General features: G+C 43.0%; 1 protein-coding gene across 4 annotated transcripts in view; it reads left to right on the top strand.

Moving 5' to 3' along the window:
• Positions 1-916: 916 nt before the first annotated feature.
• Positions 917-9,984, top strand: part of CPVL (carboxypeptidase vitellogenic like) — a 127,089-nt gene continuing 118,021 nt past the window's right edge. The window contains exons 1-3 of one of the 4 annotated variants that reach the window (XM_027573892.1): positions 921-1,192; positions 2,716-2,846; positions 8,313-8,474. The gene's annotated coding sequence lies outside the window, so the exon portion shown is untranslated. Of the gene's footprint in view, positions 1,193-2,715; positions 2,847-8,312; positions 8,475-9,984 lie in introns of all 4 variants that reach the window. The other 3 variants (XM_027573890.1, XM_027573894.1, XM_027573889.1) reach the window with 3 other exon arrangements.

Genomic DNA, 9,984 nt, shown 5'->3' with positions numbered 1-9,984 from the left:
GGAGCCACACACACTGGCTTCTGGCACGGTGGTCATGAGGCAGCTGCCTCAAAGCAGAAGCTGCGGGGCCTTTTGATTTCTGGGAAGCAACCAGCATTTGCCCACATTCTAATGGCCAGAACCAGTCACAAAACCAGCCCTGATCCAACGGGATGCTGGAAAACAGACTCTACCTCTTGATGGGAAGAGGGGCCAAGTCACCTCACAAAGGAGCAGGGTGGTCCTGTTCGATCGTCTTTGTGAAGAATAATGGCTCAGAGCTAGTAACTAAGTAGCAGAGCCAGAATGCCAAGCCAGGTGGCCTGCCTGGGGTGCTTCTAAATAACCATCTCTGAACCACAGGGCATTTGGGGACATTCCGATGTGGGAATGATGACATTCCTGTATTTTGTCTTACCTTGCTCTTGTAATCTCCCTACCTTTTTAGACCCTGTCTTCCCCTCAGTGTCTGGCTCAGTGCCCAGGACCTGAGGGAGGTCAAAAATACCTACTGAGGTCACTTACAAGAGATGTGACCCTGAACGGGACACTTAACCTTTCTAAGTCTCAGTTTCCCCACCTGCAGAATGGGGATAATCTTAATACAGAACCTATCAGATTGCGTTAAGATTCCCAGGCACTCCTGCAGAGAAAGCACCTGACACAGTACTGGCGCTTGCTGAGCTCTCAGGATTACTGCGATGGGAACGTGGACTTTGGGTGAATACAAGTGGGCTTCCTAAACAGCGGCAGTAAAACACCCCTCGGGTTCCAGATGCAAACACAGGGCTTGCAAACACAGGGCTTGCAAGCACCAGGATTGCAAGCACCCGTGTGGGGAATGATTTTTTTTAAATACAATGTTTAAATTCTGATAGCAGCTTTAAAAAAGTGGGAAGGAAAATCAAAACACACAAAGGAACAAACAAAGCAGAGCTGCACCGCAGCCTACCTTTCTCTGTTACTTTTCAGGATTCCACTCCGGGGGGTGCCGGCTTCTCCCAGGATGGAGGGCTTGCCTGGATGCGGCCAGGTCACGGGGAGGGCAGGTGAAGACCTACCTTTGGCGCCAAAGGTCTAGGTCACGTGGGCCGCCGAGAGGAGCGCTCAGCCGCCGGCGTCCTGCAGGGTAGTCGCGACCGGCAGGGGCGAGGGGCAGGGCTGCAGGACTTCTGACCCCCTGGGCCACCGCTGCGCGGACCGACGGGCTCGGGTGAGTGCAACGCTGCGCGCCGGGTCCTCCCTCGCCCTGGTCCCGGGACGCGGGGAGCTCCGGGCGGGTGTCTCAGGAGCTGTGTGCACAAGGAGGGAGGTAGCACCGTGTTGGCCGGCTCGGAGTTACCACGTTGAGGAACTGGGGATGCTTGGCACTAGGCTCTGGGTGCGCCTGGCCCCGGGAACATTCCCGAAGGCTCCTGGCACAATCCGAGGCAGTCGCACCGGGGCTGTGGGGTACCCCGTTACTCTTGGTGCAAGGTGGGGTCACATTCCCTGACTCCCTCAACATGTCTCTTTGGGATGTTTTGATTTTGTGGGTGCTGTGGAAAAGTGGAAGCGAGAAATGCCTCCGATTTGAGCGCCCCACAGGAGATTTGGCCTGATAGAGGGAAAGAAAGCACAGAAGAAAGACCTGGAATATAGGACTAGGAGAAAGCGGGGCGGGGGGGGGGGGGCACAGCACAGCTGGAAGCAGCTCCCTGCCAAGTGGATTTAGCGCTCGCAGGGAAGTTTCTTTTTTTTTTTTTTTTAACATTTTTATTTATTTATTTGAGAGAAAGAGAGAGAACACGAGAGGGGGGAGGGTCAGAGGGAGAAGCAGACTCCCTGCTGAGCAGGGAGCCCGATGTGGGACTCGATCCCGGGACTCCAGGATCATGACGTGAGCCGAAGGCAGTCGCTTAACCAACTGAGCCACCCAGGCGCCCTCGCAGGGAAGTTTCTAGGAGCCGTTGGGACCCCTAGAGACAAATGGAAGCATCCAATACCTTTTAGGTCAGCTAGGTCTCATGGGAAAAGAATAGGCTTTGGTTATCTTTATGGATTCAAATCCCAGCAATGCATTTTGCTAGTCGGTCACTTTGAGCACATTTTTTAGGTTTACTAAGCCCCAGTCTCCCCATTTTAAAGACACTTATCTTTTCTCCTCCCCTTAAATGTACAACTAACTTTTTACAATTTTTGGTGTGAGATGAGTAAAAACAGATGTAAGGAAGAAAAAAAAATCCAACTAGAATGTATTTTGCTAATTTGAAAAACGGCTTTTAAGAAAGTTGTTCAAAATAGAAATTTTTACACTTTTGGAAGTAGATCACACTGGCTTTGTTGGCGTGTGAAAGTCTGTACAGTTGTCAACACCCTTTGGCCGATTGGGCTTTCTAGATTTGTACTCCAGGCTCCTCTAAGTCCCGGGGAAACGCTTTATAATGTAATGCAAGTGTTCTTAGCAAGAAGCTGTTTCATTCTTTTTTTTTTAGGAGTTGGGTTTTTTGGAAAGGCATAATTGGTCCCGCAAGATATATGAGTCTAGTTTATAAACCAGTTATTCATAGTGGGGTTCTCCAAGACTGATTTTATAGCCTGAGAAGTAAGTGGGTTTTGACTGACAGGTAGTTTAAGTAACTTAGAGGAGTGTTAAGCAAGTCCGAAGGACTTACCAGTTCATACCCCTTGAGAAAATAAAAACAAGAAGCAAACAGCATGACGGTATTTTGTTGACGACTTTGTTTTTTGTTTTAGAAGGCATATGATGTGTCAGAGGAAAGACTGAGTGTTGAATACAATACTGGTATGCACTGAAGATAGAGAAGAGCTTAATTACTGCCTCAGATAACATCAGATATCCATTTATTAGCACTGAAATTCCCAAGGTAAATAGGCAATGACCCATTCTTAATAAGAAGTATAGTTCATTTTAAAAAGCAAATGCGATTATTTCAGTTTAGCATTCCCCGGGCTTTAATAATGTGGGGTTTTCATGGGCTGAACTAAGAACATTTAAAAGAACTAAAGTAGGTAAGTTTCTCATAATTTGAAAGGTACCTTTGGAAGAATGACTCATTCATATCTACATAGATTTGGAAGAGGATAAGCTGGGCAGAATGCTAGAACTGTTCCTTGGCCAAAAATAGGAACAGAGTTTAAACTTTTATGCTATATATTTGCAAGTTCAAAGATTTAAGCAATAATGGACTCAGTTCACAGGACAGTGATCAGGTACTTTCATCATAAAACTCAACTACTAAGCATAACTGAACTGAAACCAGAGTATTGAGATTTCTCTCCCTCAGAGATATTGCAGGAATAGCCTTGTACATGAAATCACATGTTTTTTCTTTTATTGCTTTAAACCGGAACCTGGGAAGTAAGCTGGGGAGGGGAGGAGATAACTCTTTAGGTCGTTTGATCTATTGGCCTGAAAGAGCAAATTCTTAGCATCTTATCTTTCCACTGTCCTTGGGACTTACCTCTTAACCTTTTCTCCATATTCTGATTCTAATTAGTGGTTCATTTTAAACTGTTAGGGTTATTTACAGGTCAAAATATTTATGTAGGCATCCCAGGCTAGCCCTTCCTCCTTTCTCTTTTGGGACTCCATATTCCGTTACTTTCAGAAACACCACTGGACATATCTTTGTGTAACTATATGGTTCTTTGGAGGAGTAGGTAACCCAGCCCCAAAGAGATCGATTCTCCTTTTTCTCTCTCTGCAATCTGTTCTGTTCACAGTTTAACCTTTACTTGTCCCAGGACATTTGCAAAGTCACCTAACTTAGCCCTCAGATGTCAGGTCCTCTCCACTCCAGCCTAATACTGATGCTGGAAATGAGCCTTCTAAAGCACAAGACACTCCCCTCCTTAAATGCCTTCAATGGCTCCTGATTGCAACCAGTATGAAGTATAAACTTCCTGCCATGAAATGCAGTGTCCTCCATGTGACTCCAACATAACTACACAGACCAAAGTCACATGAGCCCCTCACAAACTCTGTGCTCCTGCCAAATCAAACCCTCCCTTGTTCCCCAACTTCACCCTGTTTTTTATGTCTTTACAGGTAGGCATAGCTCCAGGCAGATAGTAGGCATTAAATCAATACCAGTTGAATGATAATAGAATTTCAGTAGGGGTATATACTGTAAAATTGTTTCACCCTTTCTGAAAATTTGAAAATTTTCATAATCAATGTTGTACATTCAGAAACTGTGGCAGAGTCTTGCTTTCTTGTCACAGAATAATATATAGAGCCCTCAGCTCTCCTCTAGGCTTACCTTTATTTTCTCTCTATCGATTTTATGGTCTCTCTAACTTCTCTTTACTTGGAGTGATGCAAAATTAGTTTTATTCGCTTAACTGCAGCACAGGAGGACGTATACCCAAGGGACTGGGGACATAGGACAAACCTTCTGAAAGGTTTGGCCTTCTGCTGAGTGAGGCAAAGGAGGGATCAGTGAAATGGGGGTGGGGGGCGTTCAAGGCAGTTCAGCAACTGACTTGCAGCAGTCTTGGTTCAGGAGGTGGGAGTAACAACGTGGGACTGGGGAGACATTGCTAAGAAAGCAGTAACTGCCCAGAAGAAAGGATTGTCAGTCATTTTGCAGCTGCAGTGTGGCCTTGGGCATGTAGAAACGTTGTCACTGTTCTGTTGGGAACATTGCTATGTGATTACCAGAAGTGTTGATTTTCAGTTTCTTAGATGCTCCACTCCTCCCTTCACATACTCGAGTGCATGGACACACACACACACACACACACCTGTTAAGCACTAATGCTAGTTAAATGCATGGCAAAATTGAGTAGTGGTGATGTGGGAAATAAAGGCAGAAGAAAAATTATTCAATTTCCTTACTCTCTGTAGCCTATTGACAAGTCCTTGAAACAGGCAGAGTGACATTCCTCTAGGGACTCAACTGCCTCAATGTTAATACTTTGGTAAGGGCAAAAGACAATCTTAGTCCAGCCCCTAGGATCCTATAAGCCTACTTTAACTTATAAAAATTCCTTTGGAAACTTCCTTTATCTCTAGCCCCCCCAAGATACATGTTGACAATCATCCCCCAAGCATATGACCCACCCATACACATCTGAAGGGTCTCATGACTCAGGTTTTATTAGACAGTCATAAATGACCTTTTCCCAACAATAGCTAGCCCCTCAAGGTCCTGGAAACCTTGCTTCCAAAATTCCTTAGAGACTTAAACTATCCCTACCCCCCTCCCAACTTGAAAGTATATAATGGGCCGCTCCTCACGACCCCGGTGCCGCCCTTTCTGCCTACGGGTCCTGTCCGCATGCTTTAATAAAACCACCATTTTGCACCAAAGATGGTCTCAAGAATTCTTTCTTGACCATCGGCTTCAAACCCTAACATCTTTTCCTACATCAGTGGGAGATCTTAGTGAATGATACCACCATCTGCCCAGCCATCTAAGTCAGATCTGGGAATCATCCTAGATTCTGTTCTGTTTCAACATATAATATCTCATCGCTCACAAGGTCCTGCTAATTTTACCTTCTAATTATTTTTAAGTCTGCCTTGTCCACACCTTTACTATTGCCTTTACCTGGTTTAGGCTCCCTCGTCTTAATTCTGCATTACTGGAAAGCCTATTAACTGGTGTCTGTGCTTTTTCTCTTTTCATTTAAATCCATCCTCACACTATGGCCATAATATTCTTTACAAAATACTGAGCCCTCAGTAGTTTCTAGTCACTAGAGGATAAAGTTTCTGAACAGCTTTCAGGCTCTCTGCAATCTGCCCTCTATTGACTTCTCCCTTCCATCCTGCTATTTATCCACTTCCTGCTTTATGCTGATACCTTGCCTGTGTATCGGTTATCTATTGCTATGTAACAGAGTTTGAAATGGTGTAAAACCCCTGGCCCAAGAAAATAGGAAAGGCAACAGCAAATGAAGAGTGGGGGGAAATTCATCCAACTAAGAGTTAAGGTCAGGGTCATGAATCAGTTTGGAGATTTGCAATGGTCCAGGCAAGTCGTGATAAGGACCTGGATTAGGACCTGGGAGTAGTGCTAAGGAGGAGAGGGCAAATTTGAGAGACAACTAAGAGATTCAGTTGGTGATTGATTGGCTGTGGGAAGGCAGCAAGGAGAGATACATCAAGAAAGAATCCAGGGTTTTAGCTTCAGTGCTTTGAGAGTATTTCTCCTTTCCTTCCTTTTTTTTAAAATTTTTTTATTTTTTAAAGATTTAACTGGCTTTATCAAGTGATTTCTGAATTGGTCAGCGTTCCGTCTAGCAAGTAGAGGGGAAGCTCTGAGGTGCTATATAAAAAAAAAAAAAAGGAAGGTTTTTTTATAGGAGGGTGGGGCAAGAAAGTTACTAGCAAAAGAAAATGATTGTTCATCTTAGGGGGAAGAGCAAGGGGTCTTATCATGCAGATGACCTCATCTTCTCATGGGGGGTGGAGAGGGCCACTGTGGTAGACTCACTGGTACCCATCAGAAAATTCCTTACTGACTAGTTAAGACCGTATTTCTGGGGAAGGTTGAAACTACAATTAGATTATGCATTAAGTCCTTGTTTGGGGACTTGGCCTAAGTGATATCATTTTGGGCCTGTGGTTTTCTTTTTTTAAAATCCCCACCCTTTGTTCAGACTCTCAGCTTAACAGAGATATGGTTAAAATATAAGGCATTAGCACTTTAAGAATATTTCTAATGAAGACAGAAAATAGAGAAGTAGGGACATGTTTAGGGAAGAAGATACTAAGTTGGGTTTTTGGGTTTTTTCTTAATTACTTTTGAATTTTGTCAACATAATTCACGTATGTAGGTGAAAAATCCAAGTCATATTACGCTTCTCATCATAAAAAATTTTAGTCTTCTTCCCCATCACTCCCCACTTACCTGTAAGGTTTCCTCCGACTCTTCTATCTGCTTCTTCTAGTATTTAACTCCAAATTTCTAAGTAATCTACCTAGTGTGTTTCTTAACTTATTTGTTTAAGAGTTGCATTTTTTTCTCAAGTTGAGGTATTTTCTATGGACTTCCTGTTAACCAAGGTGGGAATTTAGCACTCTTACCTAATGTCCCAAATTGCCTGTCCCCAGTCCTGTTCAAATGGCTGTAGAATATCTGGTTGTTGCTAAATCCATATTTGATGTTTACTTTATTATGCAAGTATTACTGCTCAGCCAAGTAGTATACTCTAATTGTGTTACCTTTCTTGTACAGTTTTATATTCTTCGTCAAGTGAATAACTACCTCTTTTTGGATTGCTTCGTTTTCTGTGACACTATCGGGACTTCTGTCCAAAGCTGCAGACAGAACTGTACTATCCTTATGGATATGACTTTTTACAAAAACTCGTGTGGTATTCATATTTTTATTTTCTTGAGGCTCCTGCCTGTGGATTGCTCTGACTTAGTGCTCCGACCCATACTGGTGACTCTTTAGGCACAGCTGTCGTCTTGGGTTTTCTCTTCTGTATTAGTTCCCCTATTAGTGAAATTTCCGTCTTTCCCTTTCTTGGTTTTCTTTCCTGTTTTGGTGGAACACATCTACCAGTAGCTTCCTGAATAGTGTAGTATACAAATCAATTTGTTTGAAGCCTTGTAGCTACCTGAAAATTTTACCCTCACACTTGTTTGATAGTTCGGCTGAGCACGTAATTCTAACTTGAAGGTTATTTTCCTCTTAGTGTTTTGGAGGCATGTTTTCCCAGCATCTCTTAGCTGCAGTTGCTGCTATTGAAAAGTTTAATGTCATCTTGGTTCTAGATTCTCTTTTGTGATCTCTATTTCTCTCTCTCTCTCTCTCTCTCTGGAAAGTTAATGACAGTCTCTTTATTTCTGGAATCTGTTCTGTGTCATTTCATTCCTTGATCCAGGAACTTGGCGGTCCCTTTAAATCTGAGAGTTAGGTCTATACCTCTGCTAAATGTTTTTGTATTATTGCTTTGATAATTTCCTCCCTTGAATTGTATCTTCCTTCTTTCTCTAGAACTCCCATTAGTTGGATGTTGGTCTTCCAGAACCAATCTCTTAATTATCTTAATCTTTTTTCTTCCTATTTTTTAAGCCCTTTTCTCCTTTAGTTATATTTTCTAGGAGATTTATGTGTCTTTATTGTCCCACTCTTTTGTCAAAATCTTAAAATTGCTACCACCTCATTTTTAGTCTTCAGGAACATGCCCTTGTCCTTCATTCCCCTTTAAGGCAGTATTCTGTTGTTAAATGAACGCAATATCTTCTCTTACCTTCTTAAAGATATATATACTTTTTGTTTTTGAAAAGTTATTACACTCCTTGTGTTTTTGTTTCTTCTGATTTTCTTCCTCTTCAAGTGATTTCTTTTGCTTTTTCTTCCAAATTAAAGGCTTTCTTCCAATGTTCAGCGCTTCTTTGACTCTAGTTTTATACTAAGTGTGAGAAACCAAGTTGCTGGTTGGAAACTCCATTGTCTTGAAGGGATTTGCCCGCGGTTCACTGACTCCCTGGTGTTGATTGGTGGGGTCCAAGATACTTCGTTGGAGGACAAGTAAGTATGTATAGGACTCTTCTCTTGGTGGATTCAGGTATTCCAGAGAAGAATCCTTCCTTCTCCTGCATAGGGTGAGAGACAGAGGCAGATAGTTCTGGCTGTCAGCTTTCTTAGAGCCGAGTGTTGGAGGGGCCAGAGGCAATCAGTATGTAGACTTTCTCTTAGTTTTAAATTGGATGCCTCTTCCCCAACTTTTCCTGTATTTCGTATTCTCAAGTCTAGAGTTTCTATGGCTTAATTTTTCAAAGAATAAATTTTCTGCGGAAGGAGTCTCTTCCTCTGCTAAGGCCTGGAGGTGTCTGAGGCTCTACCCTCTGTTACAGACTTTCATCTGTCCCTCTAGTTTCTGTGCCATGCTGTCCCTTGCCTTCTGCAGTGTCTGGTACTTACCATTTGCCTTTCTGTGGCTTTATGATGTGAATGAGCTTGTTTCTCATTGATATTCTGCTTTCATTCTCTGCAAATTACTTCTTTACTTTCCATCTAACAGTAACAACAAAATTTTGATCTGCCATATTTGCTGTCTTCTTTGGCCATGGGATTTACACCTTTGAAAGATGTCTTTGCTTTCACATTAGAGCGGTTTCATAAGGGAACAGAAATAAACAAATGTGTTCAATTCACTGTGTTTTAGCAGAAGGATTAGGTTGCGTGTTGACCAGCTGAGTTTAATATACCCATGGGGCATCAGGTGAAGATGTTCAGCAGGCAGCTGGGTAGATGAGCCTGCAGCTTCGGGGAAGAACAGTTATGTGAGTGGTGTCAGTAGAAGGTCTACTTTGAGTGATGGGACCACCCCGGAGAGAATGTGTGGAGAGAGATAAGCTGTGGACCAAGGATAGACTCCTGGGAAACCCAATATTTAAGGGGAAGGCAGAGGAAGAGGGAACCATGAAAGAAAACATTCTAAAAGATCCATGAAAGCACAGATTACGGAAAGCAAAGCATTGGTAAATTTACCAAAGTGGTAATGTCAACCTGTCAGAGAGGGCAATTAAGACAAAGACCTTTGAATTTGGGAACCTGGAGATCATTAATGACTGGGGCAAGATGGTATGGACAGACGTGAGAATGCAAGGAAGAGAGTGAAAATTATTTGTTTTCTTTGTTTTGTTTTGCTTTGCTTTGCTTTCGGAAACTACAGAGGTAATTGTAGACAGTGTGTCCATTCCCTGGCAGAAGAACCAGATCAACAAGTCTGTGGGTTTTTTCTGTGGTCTCCACTTGGATACTGTGTACACTTGATTTTAAAATACTTAACGAGGGGGTTCAGTTCTGTATTTATTTGTTCTTGCTAAGTAGTCCGTGACTTTGTTGCCCTTTGATTACCTGTGTAAAGGTATTTGGGATGGTTTGATTTTTTTTTTTTAAGATTTTCTTTATTTATTTGAGAGAGAGCATGAGTGGTGGGGAGGGGTAGAAGGAGAAGCAGACTCTCTACTGAGCAGGGAGCCTGACATGGGGCTCCATCCCAGGACCCTGGGATCATGACCTGAGCCGGAGACAG

Source organism: Zalophus californianus, chromosome 12 (genome assembly GCF_009762305.2).
Source record: "Zalophus californianus isolate mZalCal1 chromosome 12, mZalCal1.pri.v2, whole genome shotgun sequence".
Classification (NCBI taxonomy): Eukaryota; Metazoa; Chordata; class Mammalia; order Carnivora; family Otariidae; genus Zalophus; species Zalophus californianus.
This window is presented reverse-complemented; position numbering and strand designations above follow the sequence as displayed.